The 22,349-nt window shown below is 38.9% G+C and overlaps 1 protein-coding gene across 5 annotated transcripts in view; it reads right to left on the reverse strand.

Annotated features, from left to right (window-relative positions):
• Positions 1-22,349, reverse strand: part of LOC132364650 (cyclin-Y-like protein 1) — a 74,173-nt gene that overhangs the window by 34,876 nt on the left and 16,948 nt on the right. For 4 of the 5 annotated variants that reach the window (XM_059920560.1, XM_059920558.1, XM_059920559.1 and 1 more), the window contains one exon: positions 9,082-9,142. The exons of the other annotated variant lie outside the window; for it this stretch is intronic. The gene's annotated coding sequence lies outside the window, so the exon portion shown is untranslated. The remainder of the gene's footprint in view (positions 1-9,081; positions 9,143-22,349) is intronic. 5 annotated transcript variants of the gene reach the window in all.

Raw genomic sequence — 22,349 nt, forward strand, 5'->3', positions numbered from 1 at the left:
CACGTCACCCCTCCACTTCCTCATCAGTAAATTAGGTACCGAACTCCTCCCTCCCACCTCTGAGGCGCTGGGATTCAGCAACTCGCTTTTCTCGCCTGTTTCTCTCTTCCACGGCAGGAGTTTCCAGGTTTCCCTACTTTAGCCAACAACAACGCATAAAGCACGATTTTCTCATACAAACTTGGGAGTCACAAAGTGAAGTACCACGGTCTTGATTTGATTAAGATGATAACGATAGTTCACATTTGGCAAACACTATGCGCCCGCCCCCGTTCCAAGTGAGGTACTCATTTAACCTTCGGGAACAAAATCCTCAGAAACCTTCATTTTACAGATTTTACAGAAGCTAAGTAACGTTCCCAAGGTCACATGATTGCTCAGGGGTGTGGCCAGGATTTGATCCCTCATTGTGTGGATCCCCAAAGGCACCTTATTGTGATCATCAGAAAATAAAGGTAGGGGCTTCCCTGGTGACGCAGTGGTTGAGAATCTGCCTGCCAATGCAGGAGACACGGGTTCGAGCCCTGGTCTGGGAGGATCCCACATGCCACGGAGCAACTAGGCCCGTGAGCCACAACTGCTGAGCCTGCGCATCTGGAGCCTGTGCTCCGCAATAAGAGAGGCCACGACAGTGAAAGGCCTGCGCATCACGATGAAGAGTGGCCCCCACTTGCCACAACTAGAGAAAGCCCTCGCACAGAAATGAAGACCCAACACAGCCATAAATAAGTAAATTTAAAAATAAAAAATAAAAAAATTAAAGAAAAAAAAAAAAAAAGAAAATAAAGGTAGAAGTCAAATTTGGTTGGAAGTGGCATAGTGTATCAGGATTTTCTTTCTTTAAGGAGGAACAGTTTTTTGATGTGGACTTTAAAATACTTTCCCTTCATTCAACATTGATTAGTCCCTCCTACATGCCAGGCACCCGTGTGTGAAAAATAGTCCTGCCCTCAGTGACCTCAGGCACGGTGAGAAAACAAAGGCTTAGAGAGCCCAATAGCCTGAGGTCACACTGCTGCAAAGTACTTAAACCTGAAATTCAAACCTAGATCTATTAACCCCAAGTAGATGCTGGGGTAAAGAGCTTGGTTTTCTTCCCAGAAACATGAGAGCCATTGAATGTTGTGAAGTTAAGGAGTCACTATCAGGTGGTTTGTAGTGAGGTCACGCTTGAGAATAAGTAGGACTGATGGAAGCAACAAAACCCGTTAAGAGACTTTATATTCATCTAAGCGAGGAGTGAGGGTTCAAACTAAAGGCAGTGGCAGAGATTGGAGTGGAGGGAAAGGATCTGAGGTCATTTGGGAGGTAGAATAGAAGTGCTCAGTGACTAGATATGGAGCGGGAAGGGGAAAAGAGAAGCAAAAATGGCTGCTAGGGTTCTGGCTTAGGGAACTATGTAGAGTGTGGTTACTTTTTCTTAGATAGTGCAGGAAAAGGAAGAGGTTTGGGAAGGAAGATCATTTTGGGTTCTGTTAAGCGGAACATGGAAATGGAGCTCTCTGGTTGAAAGTAAGCCTCTGCAGGCTAAGTCCATTTTGTGATATCCCAACTTATGTTTTCAAAAATAACACATTAAATCAATTTAAAAATGTGATTGGGGAAATTCCCTAATGTTGACAGCTAAGAATATCACATTTTTCATGGAGCAACTTGGAATCTATGGTTTTAGTAAATGAGGCATCCTATGTAAAATAAAACTGGTAAATGAGAGCTCTACCCACCACCAGAGCCTCCCATCAAGCCTCTTAGATAGCCTCAACCACCAGAGGGCAGACAGCAGAAGCAAGAAAAACTACAATCCTGCAGCCTGTGGACCAAAAACCACAGTTACAGAAAGATGGACAAGATGAAAAGGCAGAGGGCTATGTACCAGATGAAGGAACAAGAAAAAACCCCAGAAAAACAACTAAATGAAATGGAGATAGGCAACCTTCCAGAGAAAGAATTCAGAATAACGATAGTGAAGATGATCCAGGACCTCGGAATAAGAATGGAGGCAAAGATTGAGAAGATGCAAGAAATGATTAACAAAGACCTAGAAGAATTAAAGAACAAACAAACAGAGATGACCAATACAATAACTGAAATGAAAACTACACTAGAAGGAATCAATAGCACAATAACTGAGGCAGAAGAACGGATAAGTGACCTGGAAGACAGAATGGTGGAATTCACTGCTGCGGAACAGAATAAACAAAAAAAGAATGAAAAGAAACGACGACAGCCTAAGAGACCTCTGGAACAACATTAAACGCAACAACATTTGCATTATAGGGGTCCCAGAAGGAGAACAGAGGGAGAAAGAACCCGAGAAAATATTTGAAGAGATTATAGTCGAAAACTTCCCTAACATGGGAAAGGAAATAGCCACCCAAGTCCAGGAAGTGCGGAGAGTCCCATACAGGATAAACGCAGGGGAAACACGCTGAGACACATAGTAATCAAATTGGCAAAAATTAAACACAAAGAAAAATTATTGAAAGCAGCAAGGGAAAAATGACAAATAACAGACAAGGGAATTCCCATAAGGTTAGCAGCTGATTTCTCAGCAGAAACTCTGCAAGCCAGAAGGGAGTGGCATGATATACTTACAGTTATGAAAGGGAAGACTCTACAGCCAAGATTACTCTACGCAGCAAGGATCATTCAGATTCGATGGAGAAATCAAAAGCTTTACAGACAAGCAAAAGCTAAGAGAATTCAGCACCACCAAACCAGCTCTACAACAAATGCTAAAGGAACTTCTCTAAGTGGGAAACACAAGAGAAGACAAGGAACTACAAAAACAAACCCAAAACAATAAAGAAAATGGTAATAGGAACATACATATCGATAATTACCTTAAACGTGAATGGATTAAATGCTCCAACCAAAAGACACAGGCTCACTGAATGGATACAAAAACAAGACCCATATATATGCTGTCTACAAGAGACCCACTTCAGACCTAGGGACACATTCAGACTGAAAGTGAGGGGATGGAAAAAGATATTCCATGCAAATGGAAATCAAAAGAAAGCTGGAGTAGCTATACTCATATCAGATAAAATAGACTTTAAAATAAAGAATGTTACAAGAGACAAGGAAGGACACTACATAATGATCAAGGGATCAATCCAAGAAGAAGATATAACAATTATAAATATATATGCACCCAACATAGGAGCACCTCAATACATAAGGCAACTGCTAACAGCTATAAAAGAGGAAATCACAATAATAGTGGGGGACTTTAACACTTCACTTACACCAATGGACAGATCATCCAAACAAAAAATTAATATGGAAACACATGCTTTAAATGACACAATAGACCAGATAGATTTAATTGATATTTATAGGGCATTCCATCCAAAAACAGCAGATTACACTTTCTTCTCAAGTGCACACGGAACATCCTCCAGGATAGATCACATCTTGGGTCACAAATCAAGCTTCAGTAAATTTAAGAAAATTGAAATCATACCAAGCATCTTTTCTGACCACAACGCTATAAGATTAGAAATCAATTACAGGGAAAAAAACGTAAAAAAACACAAACACAAGAAGGCTAAACAATACGTTACTAAATAACCAAGAGATCACTGAAGAAATCAAAGAGGAAATCAAAAAATACCTAGAGACAAATGATAATGAAAACACGACGATCCAAACCTATGTGATGCAGCAAAAGCAGTTCTAAGAGGGCAGTTTATAGCTATACAAGCCTACCTAAAGAAACAAGAAAAATGTCAAATAAACAATCTAACCTTACATTTAAAGGAACTAGAGAAAGAAGAACAAACAAAACCCAAAGTTAGCAGAAGGAAAGAAATCATAAAGATCAGAGCAGAAATAAATGAAATAGAAACAAAGAAAACAATAACAAAAATCAATAAAACTAAAAGCTGGTTCTTTGAGAAGATAAACAAAATCGATAAACCATTAGCCAGACTCATCACGAAAAAGAGGGAGAGGACTCAAATCAATAAAATTAAAAATGAAAAAGGAGAAGTTACAACAGACACCGCAGAAATACAAAGCATCCTAAGAGACTACTACAAGCAACTCTATGCCAATAAAATGGACAACCTGGAAGAAATGGACAAATTCGTAGAAAGGTATAACCTTTCAAGACTGAATCAGGAAGAAATAGAAAATATGAACAGACCAATCACAAGTAATGAAACTGAAACTGTGATTAAAAAACTTCCAACAAACAAAAGGCCAGGACCAGATGGCTTCACAGATGAATTCTATCAAACATTTAGAGAAGAACTAACACCCATCCTTCTCAAACTCTTCCAAAAAATTGCAGAGGAAGGAACACTCCCAAACTCGTTCTATGAGGCCACCATCACCCTGATACCAAAACCAGACAAAGATACTACAAAAAGAGAAAATTACAGACCAATATCACTGAATATAGATGCAAAAATCCTCAACAAAATACTAGCAAACAGAATCCAACAACACATTAAAAGGATCATACACCATGATCAAGTGGGATTTATTCCAGGGATGCAATGATTCTTCAATATATGCAAATCAATCAATGTGATACACCATATTAACAAATTGAAGAAGAAAAACCATATGATCATCTCAATAGATGCAGAAAAAGCTTTTGACAAAATTCAACACCCATTTATGACAAAAACTCTCCAGAAAGTGGGCATAGAGGGAACCTACCTCAACATAATAAAGGCCATATATGACAAACCCACAGCAAACATCATTCTCAATGGTGAAAAACTGAAAGCATTTCCTCTAAGATCAGGAACAAGACAAGCATGTCCACTCTCACCACTATTATTCAACGTAGTTTTTGAAGTCCTAGCCACAGCAGTCAGAGAAGAAAAAGAATAAAAGGAATACAAATTGGAAAAGAAGAAGTAAAACTGTCACTGTTTGCAGATGACATGATACTATACATAGACAATCCTTAAGATGCCACCAGAAAACTACTAGAGCTAATCAATGAATCTGGTAAAGTAGCAGGATACACAATTAATGCACAGAAATCTCTTGCATTCCTATACACTAATGATGAAAAATCTGAAAGAGAAATTAAGGAAACATTCATTTACCATTGCAACAAAAAGAATGAAATACCTAGGAATAAACCTACCTAGGGAGACAAAAGACCTGTACGCAGAAAACTATAAGACACTGTTGAAAGAAATTAAAGATGATACCAACAGATGGAGAGATAGACCATGTTCTTGGATTGGAAGAATCAATATTGTGAAAATGACTATACTACCCAAAGCAATCTACAGATTCAATGCAATCCCTATCAAATTACCAATGGCATTTTTTACAGAACTAGAACAAAAAAATCTTAAAATTTGTGTGGAAACACAAAAGACCCCGAATAGCCAAAGCAGTCTTGAGGGAAAAAACGGAGCTGGAGGAATCAGGCTCCTGGACTTCAGACTATACTACAAAGCTACAGTAATCAAGATAATATGGTACTGACACAAAAACAGAAATATAGATCAATGAAACAGGATAGAAAGCCCAGAGATAAACCCACACACCTATGGTCAACTAATCCGTGACAAAGGAGGCAAGGATATACAATGGAGAAAAGACAGTCTCTTCAATAAGTGGTGCCGGGAAAACTGGACAGCTACATGTAAAAGAATGAAATTAGAACACTCCCTGACACCATACACAAAAATGAACTCAAAATGGATTAGAGACCTAAATGTAAGACCAGACACCATAAAACTCTTAGAGGAAAACACAGGAAGAACACTCTTTGACATAAATCACAGCAAGATCTTTTTTGATCCACCTCCTAGAGTAATGGAAATAAAAACAAAAATAAACAAATGGGACCTAATGAAACTTAAAAGCTTTTGCAAAGCAAAGGAAACTACAAAGAAGACGAAAAGATAACCTTCAGAATGGGAAAAAATATTTGTGAACGAATCAACGGACAAAGGATTAATCTCCAAAATATATAAACAGCTCATGTGGCTCAATATTAAAAAAACAAACAACCCAATCCAAAAATGGGCAGAAGACCTGAACAGACATTTCTCCAAAGAGGACATACAGATGGCCAAGAAGCACATGAAAAGCTGCTCAACATCACTAATTATTAGAGAAATGCAAATCAAAACTACAATGAGGTATCACCTCACACCAGTTAGAATGGGCATCATCAGAAAATCTATAAACAACAAATGCTGGAGATGGTGTGGAGAAAAGGGAACCCTCTTGCACTGTTGGTGGGAATGCAAATTGATACAGCCACTATGGAGAACAGTATGGAGGTTCCTTAAAAAACTAAAAATAGAATCACCATATGACCCAGCAATCCCACTACTGGGCATATACCCAGAGAAAACCATAATTCAAAAAGACACATGCACCCCAATGTTCATTGCAGCACTATTTACAATAGCCAGGTCATGGAAGCAACCTAAATGCCCATCGACAGACGAATGGATAAAGAAGTTGTGGTACATATATACAATGGAATATTACTCAGCCATAACAAGTAACGAAATTGGGTCATTTGTACAGACATGGATGAATCTAGAGACCGTCATACAGAGTGAAGTAAGTCAGAAAGAGAAAAACAAATATCGCATTATTAACACATATATGTGGAACCTAGAAAAATGGTACAGATGAACCGGTTTGCAGGGCAGAATTGAGACACAGATGTAGAGAACAAATGTATGGACACCAAGGGGGAAAAGCAGCAGCAGGTGGTGGTGGTGTGATGAATTGGGAGATTGGGATTGACATGTATACACTGATGTGTATAAAATGGATGACTAATAAGAACCTGCTGTATAAAAAAATAAATAAAATTAAATTAAAAAAAAATTAGGTTTAAAGACATGCAGCAATGCTCCAGCAGCTTATTTATCAGAAGTTGCAAGTAACTTTCTCCTACTTTCTTCACTTTATCTTTACTTAAGTGTAGTGAAGACACATTCCTCTAGAGGATTGTTTCAGAGAATCCCCTTCTTGTTTGTCTCATTTCCAAGTAAACATTAGTTTCCAGATGAACTAATGGGTCTAACAGGAATTTAAAGGTCTTCAAAGCACTGATTAAAGGGGACTGACCAGTTCAGGGAATTGACCAGACCATGTTCTGCTCTCTACTTCTAGGTAATGATTAACTGGAGACCTTCCCCAAGCAATGGACATCCTTTGATGTCCTCTATTAAGTGATCTCCTGATTGGGGTGGGGGGTAGGGCGTATTCCTGTGCCCTCCCTTGATGGCGCTTACTCAAATCTTACCAAGCATCTCTTGCCCAGACTCCAGGGCAGAAAACTCACGAAATGCCTGGAGGTAACATCTGAAAAGAAGAACTGACTCAATAAACCTCCTGCGTATGCACACACACACACACAATAACTTAAACTCCATTTGGCAGTTTTCTAAAAGGTAGGATATGACCACGTAACTCCACTCTCTATCAACATCCACCTATATTACTCATGAAAGGAAAAACAAACCAAATCTATTGAGAAAAAGGCACACAATTCAATTCAAAAAAAAAAAAGACTTAAGTAGTTGCTTCACAAAACAGGAAATCCTAATTGCCAATGAAAAAGTACTAAATCTCTTTAGTCATCATGAAAGTGCAAATTTCAACCACAAGGATATATACTATACTGGTACTGGAATAGAAAGGAAAGAAGGAAGGGAGGGAGGGAGGAGGAAGGAAAGGAAAGGAAAAGAAAAGAAAGGAAAAAGGAGAAAGAAAATACCAAATGTTGATAGAGACGCAGAACAACTGGAATGCTCATACACTGCTCGTGAAGTTGTAAATCAGTATAACCACTTTGGAAAACAACTTGATAGTATCTAGTAAAGATGAAGATATACATACCCAGTGATGTAGCAGTTATATTCCTGGGCATATATCCTAGAGAAATGTGTATACATACAAACCAGAATATGTATATGAAAATGTCCATAGGAAGCAATCTATTTTCAATAGAATGGATAAAAATATAGAGTATATTCATACAGGAATGTCATACAACAACAAAATTAATGAATTTCAACTACATGCAATAATATGAGTGACTTACGACGTAATCTTGAGGAAAAAAGAAAAAAGCAAGATACAAAAGAATATATACAGTCTGATTTATATAAAGTTCTAAAACAGGCAAACACAACACAACATTGTTTAAAGATACTGCACACATATATGGTATAGCTATAAAGAAAAGCAAGAAAACAAAAAGAAAAGTAAAAGAAAGGTAACAGTTACCTTTTGGGAGAGGAGAGGAGTTGGAATCAGAAATTGATACATGGATTGGGATGAAGTGCTCATGATGTTTAATTTCTTAACCTTAGTACCAGTTACATGGGTGTTTGCTTTATAGTAAATACTTGTTAAACTGTGCCAATAAGCTGATGCATATTTATGAAAAAATGTGCTATCTTTTACAATAATACTGTTTTAGGGACTTCCCTGGTGGTGCAGTGGTTAAGAATTTTCCTGCCAATGCAGGGGACATGGGTCCAAGCCCTGGTCCGGGAAGATCCCACATACCGTGGAGCAACTAAGTCCGTGTGCCACAACTACTGAGCCTGCGCTCTAGAGCCCGCGAGCCACAACTACTGAAGCCTGTGCACCTAGAGCCCATGCTCTGCAACAAGAGAAGCCACTGAAATGAGAAGCCTGCGCACCTCAACGAAGGGTAACGCCCGCTCGCCGTAACTAGAGAAAGCCCGCCCACAGCAACGAAGACCCAATGGAGCCAAAAATAAATAAATTTATAAAAAACTTAAAAATAAAACTGTTTTAAAAGGTTGGGAGGAGCGGCAAGCTAAATAACACCACTGATCGTCTCCCTCAACCTCCCACCCGGATCGTTTATTTATTTTGATGTTTATTACTTAGAATACCATTTCTTATCTGGGGAGTGCTGTCTTTGACAAGAAATAAGAACTTTAGAGGTGATTTTTATCTAATAGATTTCCTATACATTTAGAGGAAAGCAGAAAGAAAGAGAGCTTAGCAGAATAAAAAAAAGAATTAATTCTATTATTGTGCAGCCTAAACATTCTAATGCTCAGTTCACTGCAAAGTCTACGACGTAATACATACCTATGTTCTCTGAGTCTCCATCACTGGCCGTAAGGGAAGATAAGTAACTGCCTTACCTCACCTAGGTGGGGAGGGAACACATGCAAGTAAGGCATCCAGAGCATGTACAGCTTCATTCAAATCTTGTCTGAAAACAAAATTTCATAAAAAAAGGAAACTATGTAGAAAAAAAAGACACAAAATGTCTTTGTCACTGTCAAAAACTGTATTACTCATTTATATCAGGGACTCAAATAAACCATCACTCATTCATTCATTTGTTCATTCATTTAATAACATTTATTGAGCCTCTGCTACTGTTAGGCATTGTGGGAACTGAGTTAGACAAGGCTGCTGTTCTGAAAGGGCTTATAATTGAGTACAGAAGAGAACATCTGCACACACTTCTCTACTTAGCTCTCAACTATTGAAACTTAACCAAGTGCCAACCACTAAATGCCAAATCACTGTTATCTCATTTAATCCTCATATCAGTTCTTTCATGAGTATTGCAGATGTGGAAACAGACACAGAGAAATTAATAAATTTACCCCAGGGAAAACACCCTGTAGGCTAGAATCTGGGCTTGTCTATCCGACCCCAAAGCTCATGCACTACACAGGGTATACTGCTTCTCCATACAAAACACAAGAGAGAAGAAGCTAAATGCTGTAACATACAAACCAGATATTGAAGGATACTTGCTTCCTCAGTGCTGAAATTTGTTACTACAGCATGTATTACTTAAGTAATTTTTAATGAAAAAAAATTGTAATGCTTTGGGACATTGGTCCAACTTCAGTTTTGACTACCTTAACCTGAGACATAATTTTCCAAAATCTTAATTTAGGAACATTTATAGTGGGGAGATAAATTCAAATAAAACAATTCTTGAATCGTCAAGTTTTTGTAAAAGATAAAATTTGGGATGCTACGATTGCACACTCTCACCAAGAGATTATCATCACACTAAGTGAAGTAAGTCAAACAGAGAAAGACTAATACCATATATCACTTATACATGGAATCTAGAAAAATGATACAAGTGAACTTATTTACAAAACAGAAACAGACTCACAGACGTAGAAAACAAATAAATGGTTACCAAAGAGGCAAACAGGGGCGGAAAGGGAGATAAATTAGGAGTTTGGGATTAGCAGATACAAACTACTATATATAAAATAGATAAACGACAAGATCCTACTGTATATAGCACAGGGAACTATACTCAATATCTTGTAATAACCCACAATGAAAAAGAATATGAAAAAGAATGCATGTATATTTATATATAACTGAATCACTTTGCTGTACACCAGAAACTAACACAACACTGTAAATTAACTATACTTCAATTTTTTAAAAATTGCACACTTGACATACTTCAAATTTTCTTTCTGATTCCTGAGTAGGGTTTTGTATTCCTGCTTCCCCTGTTGGAGTTCTCAAATTTTAAAACTAACACATGTGGGGCTTCCCTGGTGGCGCAGTGGTTGAGAATCTGCCTGCCAATGCAGAGGACACGGGTTCGAGCCCTGGTCTGGGAAGATCCCACATGCCGCGGAGCAACTAGGCCCACGAGCCACAATTACTGAGCCTGCGCGTCTGGAGCCTGTGCTCCGCAACAAGAGAGGCCGCGATAGTGAGAGGCCCACGCACCGCGATGAAGAGTGGCCCCCGCTTGCCACAACTAGAGAAAGCCCTCGAACAGAAACAAAGACCCAACACAGCCAAAAATAAATAAATAAACAAAGTAAACAATGCGTTAAAAAAAATTCTTAAAAAAAAAATTTAAAACTAACACATGTGATTAAGGACAAATAATTAGGTCCCTCTTTTGCTTTATTACCACCATCTGCAAAGTGCCCTTGAAGCCTGCGTGAAGGAAAAGGAGACTCTAGGCCACGCAATCCAAGGGGCAGTCCTCCTGCCACCTTGGACTTGGCAGTCCGGACCTCTCTCTGGTCCGGGAGGGACCCGCAGCCTCCTCCCACCAGGCGCAAGTGGCACAGCCTGAGGCTGGCAGCTGACAGTGTGGGAGGACTCACGGCCTAGGAACGGTCTCTGTGTGCCTGCTGTCCCACTCACTCCAAAAAAGGGGAGCTTGTACAGCTGACATCTAGAATCTTGTCCACTCACCCCTGGCTTTCTCTCGCCATGTCTCGTTGGTCCAGCCTGACCTTGATGGTCAGATTCTAGAAGCACACTATCCAACATACGAACATTCCCACAAACAGCTTAAGTAAAAGAAAACATACAAGTGTTCTCTCAACTCTTTCCCCCACCAAAAAAAAGTCATTTTGACTATATTTCGCACATATTTTTCAGTAATTAAGAAGAGAGGGTGAAAACAATTAAAAGGAGGCAACCTGAAAAATAAGAAGATGGGGGGAGAGGCAAGGTCTTCCCCATATTCTATCATAATTGAGCACTTAGAAGATTGAGCAAAAATATTATGGGAATTGAGGAGGTAGAGATGGAAGGAAGAGGCATTTCACTTGGACTTTTGAAGATTGGGCATGGCAGGCAGGAGGGGGCATGGGGGCATTACAACAAGAAAGGAAAGTACAAGGCCTGTTTGAGAAACCTTGAAAAGTCCAGTTTGGCTGTGACCTAGTACAGGGGGGAGAATAAACGGAAATAAAACTAAAGTCTGAACAGAGGAGGAGCCCTAATGGTAGATACTGAAAACCAGCCTAAGGCACTCAAAAGAACTCAGAAAGTCATTTTTTAGAAGTGCACAATCTAGTGGCTTTTAGTACATTTACAAAGTTGGGCATCCATAACAACAATTAATTTTAGAACATTTTCATTACCCTAAAAAGAAACCCACATCCCTAACCATTACCTCCTCAATACTCCTTCCCTCTCCAGCCTTAGATGACCACTAATCTACTGTCTGACTACAGATTTGCCTATTTGGAACATTTCATATAAACGGAATCATACAATATATGGTCATTTGGAACTGTCTTCTTTCACTTAGCACAATGTTTTCAAAGTTCATCCATGTTGTAGCATGTATCAGTACGTCATTTCTTTTTAATTGATGAATAACACTCCATTGTGTGCATATACCAAATCCTATTTATCCATTCATCAGTTGATGGACATTTGGATTGTTTCCACATTTTGGGCTATTGTGAATAATGCTGCTCTGAACACTGGGATACAAGTTTTTGTGTAGGTGCAGGTTTTCAATTCTCTTGGGTATGTATACCTAGGAGTAGAATTGCTGGGTCATATAGCTCCATGTTTCTTTTTGAGAAACTGCCAGAACATGTTCCAAAGCTATTTCACTATTTTACATTCCCACCAACAATGTATGAGGGTTCCAGTTTCTCCATATCCTCACCAACATTTATCTTTTTATTATTATTATAACCATCCTAGTAGGTATAAAGTGATATTTCATTGTGGTTTTGATTTGCGTTTCCCTGACGACTAATGATGTTGAGCATCTTTTCATGTGCCTACTGAGTATGGTGTATCTCCTTTGGAGAAATGCCTCTTCTTTGCCTGTTTTAAACTGGGCTATTTGTCTTTTTATTATTAAGTTGTAATAGCTCTTTTTATATTCTAGATACTAGTCTCTTATCAGTTGTATATTTGAAAAAGTTTTTTTCCAATCTGTGATAAACGGGATGTCTTCGAGGCACAAAAGTTTCTAACTTTAATGATGCCCAATTTATCTAGTTCTTCTTTTATTTCTTGTACTTTTATCTAAGAAACCATTGTCTAATCCAAAGTCACAAAGTTTACACCTATGTTTTCCTCTAAGAACTTTATAGTTTTAGCTCTTACATGTAAGTCTTTGATCTTTCTTTTTTTTTGGCTGCGCTGCACGACTTCCGGGATCTTAATTCCCCAACCAGGGATTGAACTCGCCCTCTCAGTAGTGAAAGCACAGAGTCCTAACCACTGGACCGCCAGGGAATTCCCATCTTTGATCCATTTTGAGTTAATTTTTGCTCATGGTATGAAGAGGCAGGTCATTTTTTATCTTTAATCTTTTAAATTCATCAAGATGGGTTTTAGACAGAGTAACCTGTCAGGAATATGTAGAATGGATTAGTTTGGTAGGAGACTAAAGGTGGGGAGGCTACTGGAGAAGTCCAAATACATGGTAATAAAAGCAGCGTAAATTAAAGACCTGAAGTAGGGGCCTAAGCATCAATTTTTTTTTTAAAGCTCACAGATGATGCTAATGTGCAAGTCAGCTCTTAAAGGAAGAGGTAGGAAAATATATTGGAGAACAATGAATGATAGACAAGTGCAAGAGGGTCCTTCTAAGTGGCTGTGTCTAAGCAAGGTTAGTCCTGGGGTCACTCTGGTCTGGACCGACTACACTCCCGGGAAAAGAAGAGGTGCAGCAGGACCTCTTAGAGAAGGGCTGGAAATGCCCATCAGTGAGTGAGCATACTCTGCTGAAATTTTAGAAAAAGCACCTCAGAATTTAATAAAGTTGAGTTCCTGCTTTAAATTACCTGTAAAGCACAATTTTCTCTTTTGTAATAGGTGAGAAGCGCTCATGTGTTGGACATCATCCTTATTTCATAAACAAGCAGCTGACTATCGCCACACATTCCCATCAGATGCATCTCTCACTACACTAAGTGGTTTTCAACTTGGCGGAACTAGTCATGGAAATTCACCTGATGAGATGATGAAGTTTGATTAGGAAGTTCAGTCACAAAGGAAAGAACTGTCTTTTGGGAAATGCTTTCTCCATTCAGAAACAGGAAACTAATTGTAAGAAAACACCTTAGCAGATTAAACTGAGGCATTAACATATTGGGTAAATTAGCATTTCCACCCTGAGGAAGCTCAAAGTAGTTTCAGCTGACCTTTGCGAACTTGGTTAACCAACTCTGCATAGACTTTAATCCTACAAAGTCTAATTTAAAGGTTGCTTAGAATACATTGTAGACTAATTGAGTGACCCTGAACCCTGGTCTCTCATTTAGAACTATTTGTTGAGTTGTATGTATTTATTTTATTTTATTATTTTTTAAATTAATTTTATTGGAGTATAGTTGCTTTACAATGTTGTGTTAGTTTCTGCTGTACAGCAAAGCGAATCAGTTATATGTATACATATATCCACTCTTTTTTAGATTTCCTTCCCATTTAGGTCACCACAGATCACTGAGTAGGGCTCCCCGTGCTAAACAGTAGGTTCTCATTAGTTATCTGTTTTATACATAGTAGTGTATATATGTCAATCCCAATCTCCCAATTTGTCCCATCCCCCTCCTTCCCCCCTTGGTAACCGTAAGTTTGTTCTCTACATCTGTGTCTCTATTTCTGCTTTGCCATTACGTTCATCTGCCATTTTTCCAAATTCCACATATAAGCAATATTATATTTGTTTTTCTCTTTCTGACTTACTTCTCTAGGTCCACCCATGTCTCTGCAAATGGCAGTATTTCGTTCCTTTTTATGGCTGAGTAATATTTCATTGTATATATGTATCACATCTTCTTTATCCATTCCATGCCAATGGTTTATTTTATTTTAAATGCTCATTCCCTAGCCCTTATCTGAGAATTCTTTGATGAAACATATTTGAGGTGGGGCACATGTTTGTACTTTTAGAAAGCATGGTAAGTGATTCCTATGCCAACTAGGATTTAGAATCAGAGACTTGAGTTGGAATGAAGAAATCTGCTTCTAACCAGGTCTGCCATAACTTGCTACTTTAATCTTGAGCAATTTCCTGAAATCTACCTGAGCTTCTGTTCCTCGGTAGGAAAAGGGGGATAGTAATGACTATAACTACCTCCCAATATCTCATATAGAGAAAAAAACCTGACATTCCAGATTTTATAAAAGTGCTCCAGGGACTTCCCTGGTGGTCCAGGGGCTAAGACTCTGAGCTCCCAATGCAGGGGGCCCAGGTTTGATCCCTGGTCAGGAACTAGATCCCACATGCCACAACTAAAAGTTCTCATGCTGCAACTAAAGATCCTGCATGCCTCAACTAAAGATCTCGCACAATGCCAAGAAGATTCCACGTGCCGCAACTAAGACCCAGCACAGCCAAATAAATTTTTTCTTTTAAAAGTGCTCCAAAAATGTGTCATATAAACAATGAGTTATTGTTATTATCAAATCCAATGGTCACCTTATTTTACTCAACAGTTTACCAGCGTTAGACTCATTTGGCCTCTCCCTTTTTGAAACACTGTCTTCTCATGGCTTCTCTGACATGACACTCCCCTGGTTCTCTCACCTCAGGGACTGCTCCTCTTCCATGTTGTTTTCTGGTTTCCCCCGCACTGTTGGGGCTTTAAATGTTGGACCATCCAGGGCTCGGTCATGGTTCCCCTTGTTTTCTCTATATACACTCTCTCCCTTGGCAATCCCATCCAATTTCATGAGATCTATGATTTAACATAAGCATCTCTGTAGTCATGACTCCCAAAATTTACATCTCTAGCCCTTGTGTCTATTAGCTAAGTGCCTACTTGACTTCTCCATTTGGAGGTCTAAACTATCTCAAACTGAACACGTCCAAAAGAGAATTCCTGATTTGCCCTCCCCAAATTGTTGCTCCCACTAATCCTTTCCATTTCAGTATGTACGTGCGTGTGTGATTTATGACAAGGAATTAGCTTATTTGACTTTGAAGGCTGTCTAAGCAAGTCCAAAATCCATGGGACAGGCAGTCAGGAACGGAAGAACTGGCAGGCTCACACTTCGAACTTCATAGACACAAGTGAAGGCATTATGTTCTCTCTCTTTCTTTTAATTTTATTTACTTTTTTAATTTTTTGGCCACACCATGTGGCGTGCGGGATCTTATTTCCCTGACCAGGGATCGAACCTGCGCCCCCTGCAGTGGAAGCACAGAGTCTTAACAGCTGGACGGCCAAGTAAGTCCCCTCTCTCTTTCTCTAGCCATCTGACAATGGGCCAATAATCAAGTCAGTCCATGAACATTCCATGCTCCCTACCATCCGATATTGTCAAGCACGGGAACAACCTCCTCAGAAAATCTACTCAGAGATTTCTGAGTCTATCTCCCTCACTTTCTTCTGGGCCACAGACTTTAGTAAGGTAGCTTGATCAGTGAATATGGCTGTCCCCAGACAGAGATTTTCTTTTTCACATATGATTTGAGTTGCATGGATAGAGAGGGCCACAATAGACCGAAAATTTTCCTGTTGCAGTTAATTTGCCTCTCTGAATTATTCACATGGTTCCCTTGGCTCCCAACTGCATAAGATACTGTTTTAAAGACAAAACTCTTTTTTCATTATAATCCATGAGTTGTGGGATTTTTTCCCTGTAAGATTCTTATCCTAAAATTCTTTCTTGAGTTAAAAAAAAAAGAAGAAAAATTTCAAATACATTTTTCTCTCTTGAGACACAATTTAAGATACAAAATGCTTAACAATATCTCTAAGGAAAAGATTTTTTACTGAGATAAAATTGACATATAATAATTCTATATTAGTTTCAGGTGTACACATAATGATTTAAAATATGTAAATATTGCAAAATGATTACCACAGTAAGTCTAGTTAAAATCCATCATGGGACTTCCCTGGTGGTCCAGCAGTTAAGACTCTGTGCTTCCACTGCAGGGGGCACAGGTTTGATCCCTGGTCAGAGAACTAAGATCCCACATGCTGCATGGTGCGCCAAAAAAAACAAAAAAATCCATCACAAGACATAGCGACAAATTTTTTCTTATGATAGAAACTTTTAAGATCTACCCTCTTCGCGGGACTTCCCTGGCAGCTCAGTGGTTTAGAATCCGCCTGCCAATGCAGGGGACATGGGTTTGATCCCTGGTCCGGGAAAATCTCACATGCCGTGGAGCAACTAAGCCCGTGCGCCACAACTACTGAGCCTGCGCTCTAGAGCCCATGAGCCACAACTACTGAAGCCTGTGCGCTCTAGAGCCCACGTGCCACAACTACTGAGCTCATGTGCTGCAACTACTGAAGCCCGAGCACCTAGAGCCCGTGCTCCACAACAAGAGAAGCCACCACAATGAAAAGTCCGCACACCACAACAAAGAGTAGCCCCTGCTCGCTGCAGCTAGAGAAAGCCCACACCCAGCAACGAACACCCGATGCAGCCAAAACAAAAAAAAAAAAGATCTACTCTCTTAGCAACTTTCAAATATACAGTACAGTATTATTAACTATAGTCATTTAAGTCCCCAGGACTTATTTCTTTTATAACATGAAATTTATACCTTTTTACCACCTTTACTATTCCACCCACCCTTCAATCTTCTCATATGTAAAGAGAGAATAATAATATATATCTCACAGGGTTATTAAGAGGCTTAGAAGAGTACAATGTCTAGCATTTGGTAGGTGCATAATAATGATAACTGTTACTAATAAATGATTTTTGCAGAATTTGCAATTTTATTTATTTATTTGTTTGTTTGTTTGTTTGTTTATTTTTAGGCTGCACCATGCAGCATGTGGGATCTTAGTTCCCTGACCAGGGATTGAACCCATGCCCCCTGCATTGGGAGCATGGAGTCTTAACCACTGGACCACCAGGGACGTCCCAGAATTTGCAATTTTAGAAATCCTTGATGTACATGAGAATTATCTGGGAAACTTTTAAAAGTTGTTGATGCCTGGGCTTTACCCTGGAGATTGATTTACTTAGTCTGGAGCCTGGGCCTTTTTTAAAATTTTTACACAATTTATGCACATGATTATTCACAGTAGATTCCTTTCTGATAGTCAAAACTGGAAACAAGCAACTAGCAATGCATGAGTGGTTACACAAACTGTGGTATCTCCATAACAGGGAACACCACTCAGCAATAAAAAGGAACAATCTACTGTTAATATGCAGCAACTTGAATGGACCTCAAGGGCATTATGCTGAGTGAAACAAAGCCAATCTCAGAAGGTTACTATACTACTCAAAATAACTATACAGTACTACCCAAGGTAATCTACAGATTTAGTGCAATCCATATCAAAATACCCATGACATTTTTCAGAGAACTAGAACAAATAATCCTAAAATTTATATGGAACCACAAAAGACCCAGAATTGCCAAAGCAATCCTGAGAAAAAAGAACAAAGCTGGAGGTATAACCCCTCCAAACTTCAGACTATACTACAAAGTTACAGTAATCAAAACACTGTGGTATTGGCATACAGACATATAAATCAATGGAACAGAATAAAGAGTCCAAAAGTAAACCCACACACCTACAGTCAATCTACGACAAAGGAGACAAGAATATACAATGGAGAAAAGACAATCCCTTCAACAAGTGGCGTTGAGAAGCCTGGACAGCTACATGTAAAGGAATGAAAGTAGAACATTTTCTCACACCACATACAAAAATAAGCTCAGAATGGATTAAAGACCAAAGTGGAAGACATGACACCATAAAACTCCTAGAATAAAATATAGGCAAAACATTCTTTGACATAAATCTTAGCAATATCTTCTTAGATCAGTCTCCCAAGGCAAAAGAAGTAAAAATAAACAAATGAAACCTAATCAAACTTAAAAGCTTTCTCACAGCAAAGGAAACCATCAACAAAACAAAAAACAACCTATGGAATGGAAGACAATATTTGCAAATGATGTGACTGACAAGGGGTTAATATCCAAAATATACAAAAAACTCATACAGCTCAATAACAAAAAAACAACCACCCAATCAAAAAATGGGCAGAAGACCTAAATAGACATTTCTCCAAAGATGACACACAGATGACCAACAGGCACATGAAAAGATGCTCAACACCACTAATTATTAGAGAAATGCAAATCAAAACCACAAGGAGGTATCACCTCACACCAGTCAGAATGGCTATCATCAAAAAGTTTACAAACAATATATGCTGGAGAAGGTGTGGAAAAAAGGGAACTCTTGTACACTGTTGGTGAGAATGTAAATTGGTGCAGTTACTGTGGAAGACAGTATGGAGGTTCCTCAAAAAACTAAAATAGAACTACCACATGATCCAGCAATTCCACTCCTGGGTATATATCCGAAGAAAACAAAAACACTAATTTGAAAAGATACACACACCCCAATGTCACAGCAGCATTGTTTACATTTGCCAAGATACGGACCTAAGTGTCTATCAACAGATGAATGGATAATGAAAATGTGATATATATACATATATATATGTATATAATGGAATGTTACTCAGCCATAAAAAAGAATGAAATTTTGCCATTTGCAACAACATGGATGGACCTGGAGGGTATTATGCTTAATGAAATAAGTCAGACAGAGAAAGACAAATACTGTATGATATCACGTATATGTGGAATCTAAAAAAATAAAATGAATGAATATAACAAAACAAATAGACTCAAAACAAACTAGTGGTTATCAGTGGAAAGAGGGAAGGGGGAAGAGGCATTATTGGGGCAGGGGATTAAGAGACACAAACTATTATGTACAAGCTACAAGGATATATTGTACAGCACAGGGAATATAGCCAATACTTTATAATAAATTCAAATGGAGTATAACCTTAAAAAATAAAATAAAATTTCAAGAGGGAAAAATATTGCATAGAACTACACACAGGCACAAGCATGCACAAAGGAGTGTAAATAAAACTGGTAAAATCTGAATAAGGTCTGTGGATAGCACCTTTTGATATTATACTATAGTTATCTAAGATGCTACCATGGGGAAAACAGGGTGAAAGGTACACAGGGTTTCTCTGTACTGCTTTTGCCATATCCTGTGAATTTATAATTATTTCAAAATAAGAAGTAAAAAAAAACAAAAACTCTTTTGCATGCAACAACTTGGATAGATCTTAAGGGCATTATGCAGAATGAGGAAAACAATCTCAAAAGACCACATATTGTATGATTCCATGTATATAAAATTCTCAAGGGAATTCCCTGGTGGCACAGTGGTTAAGACTCTGTGCTCCCAATGTAAGGGGCCCACGTTCAATCCCTGGTCAGGGAACTAGATCACACATGCATGCTGCACTAAGAGTTCACATGCCACAACTAAGGAGGCTGCATGCCACAACTAAGGAGCCTGCATGCCGCAACTAAGGAGCCCTAGAGCTGCAACTAAGACCCGGCACAACCAAATAAATAAATAAATAAAAATTTTTTAAATTCTCAAAATGACAAAAATATAGAGATGCAACACAGACTAGTGGTTTTCAGAGGCTAAATGTTAAGTGGCGGGGAAAGGGGTACATGTGATTTTAGGAAGGTAGCATACGGGGGATCTTTATGATTATGGAATAGTTCTGTATTTTGATTGCAGTTATGGTGGTAGGAATGTCCATAGGTGATAAAATGTCATAGGGCTATACAAACACATTGTATCAATTTCCTGATTTGGATATTGTACTAAATTTAACCAAAAATGTAACCACTGGGAGATACTGAGTAAAGGGTACACAGGACCTCTCTATACTATGTTTGCAACTTTCTTGTGAATCTGTATTTCAAAATAGTTTTAAAAAAATAAGACCTGGGGCTTCCCTGGTGGCACAGTGGTTGAGAATCTACCTGCCTATGCAGGGGACACAGGTTCGAGCCCTGGTCTGGGAAGATCCCACATGCTGCGGAGCAGCTGGGCCCGTGAGCCACAATTACTGAGCCTGCACGTCTGGAGCCTGTGCTCCGCAACAAGAGAGGCCGCGATAGTGAGAGGCCCGTGCACCGCGATGAAGAGTGGCCCCCGCTTGCACAGAAACAAAGACCCAACACAGCCATAAATAAATAAATAAATAAAAAACAAATACTTAAAAAAAAAAAGAGCTTATCTTCAAAAAAAAACTAAAAAAAAAAAAAAAGACCTCCAGATGATTTATATGCATACACGTTTTTGGAAATACTAACCCTTTTTGCTAACTCAGAAATATTAAATGAAGGGGAACAGAATTATGATTTGCTCAAATTGTTAGTTAACAATCTAGTCACCTGGGGAGATAATTTTTTTTTTTTTTAAAGCCCAGGCTCCAAACAAACTAAATTAGATTCTGACACAATGATTCTCAGATTCTGGGGCCTGAGATTCTGCACTTATAACAAGATGTCAGGTGAGTAGCAAAGAACAACTACTGTCAAGAAGGGAGCACCGCTACACTGAAATGATGTAGTACCACATAAGTAGATGCTTTTGTTAATGTGTATAAGAAAACTCATCATTAATCTACTTGTTTTCTTTTATCTCCTCACCAAAATAATAGCAACTACCATTGGAAAGCATTATGAGGCTCCAAGTTGTTCTGAAAAATGAAATACATTTGCAAATACAAGCAAATAAAATCTTTTACAAGTATTTCCATAATCACCAAGTATATCTGCACTGGGAGGAAGGGTCCTAAAGACACTAAACTAGCCTTCAGAGACACAGAAGAGAGCCATGGAGAGAAAAGTGTAAGTCATCCTTATACTAACTGGAGGTGGGAGGAAGAATCCTTTGCTCTAAATCAGCCAAGCTATGAGAATAATGAGAACTTCTAGGAGCCGTCTCTAGCTAACATGTGTCTGCTAGTAGCCACACCCCTCCCTAATCGCTCCATTCCCCTGCCCCTCACTCCGCAACCATAACTCTGATCCACAGTGAGGGAAATGAGTCAGATGCACAGAGAGAAACAGGAGGGAGAGAAATTGAGCAATTGTTTAATTGTTCTAGTCATTTCCACCTATCCATCTTCCTTTCTCAGTTATCATGACTTTTAAAATAATGTTTTACTTAGATGAAAGTAATATATGTACTTTTTCTTAAGTTAAATTGTTTTATTAGGCTTCTAATACACAACAGCAGTTTTCTTGCTTTAGCCCTCCCCATACCCAGTTTCTGGCCCCCAAGGCAATCCAACTCTTTTGGTCCTGATGCTTTCCTAGTTACTTTTTTTTTTTTTTATTACTTTTTTTTTTTTAATTATTAGCACCTTTAATTATTATTTATTTATTTATTTATTTATTTATTTATTTGGCTGTGTTGGGTCTTCGTTTCTGTGCGAGGGCTCCCTCTAGCTGCGGCAAGCGGGGGCCACTCTTCATCGCGGTGCACGGGCCTCTCACTATCGCGGCCTCTCTTGTTGCAGAGCACAGGCTCCAGACGCGCAGGCTCAGCAGTTGTGGCTCACGGGCCTAGTTGCTCCGCGGCATGTGGGATCTTCCCAGACCAGGACTCGAACCCGTGTCCCCTGCATTAGCAGGCAGACTCTCAACCACTGCGCCACCAGGGAAGCCCCCCTAGTTACTTTTTTATAGCTTCTTTTTTTTTTTCTATGTATTTCTAAACAGCATGATTATAGGGAAACTTCATTTTTCAAATTCA

Source organism: Balaenoptera ricei, chromosome 4 (assembly GCF_028023285.1).
Source record: "Balaenoptera ricei isolate mBalRic1 chromosome 4, mBalRic1.hap2, whole genome shotgun sequence".
In the NCBI taxonomy this organism is placed as follows: Eukaryota; Metazoa; Chordata; class Mammalia; order Artiodactyla; family Balaenopteridae; genus Balaenoptera; species Balaenoptera ricei.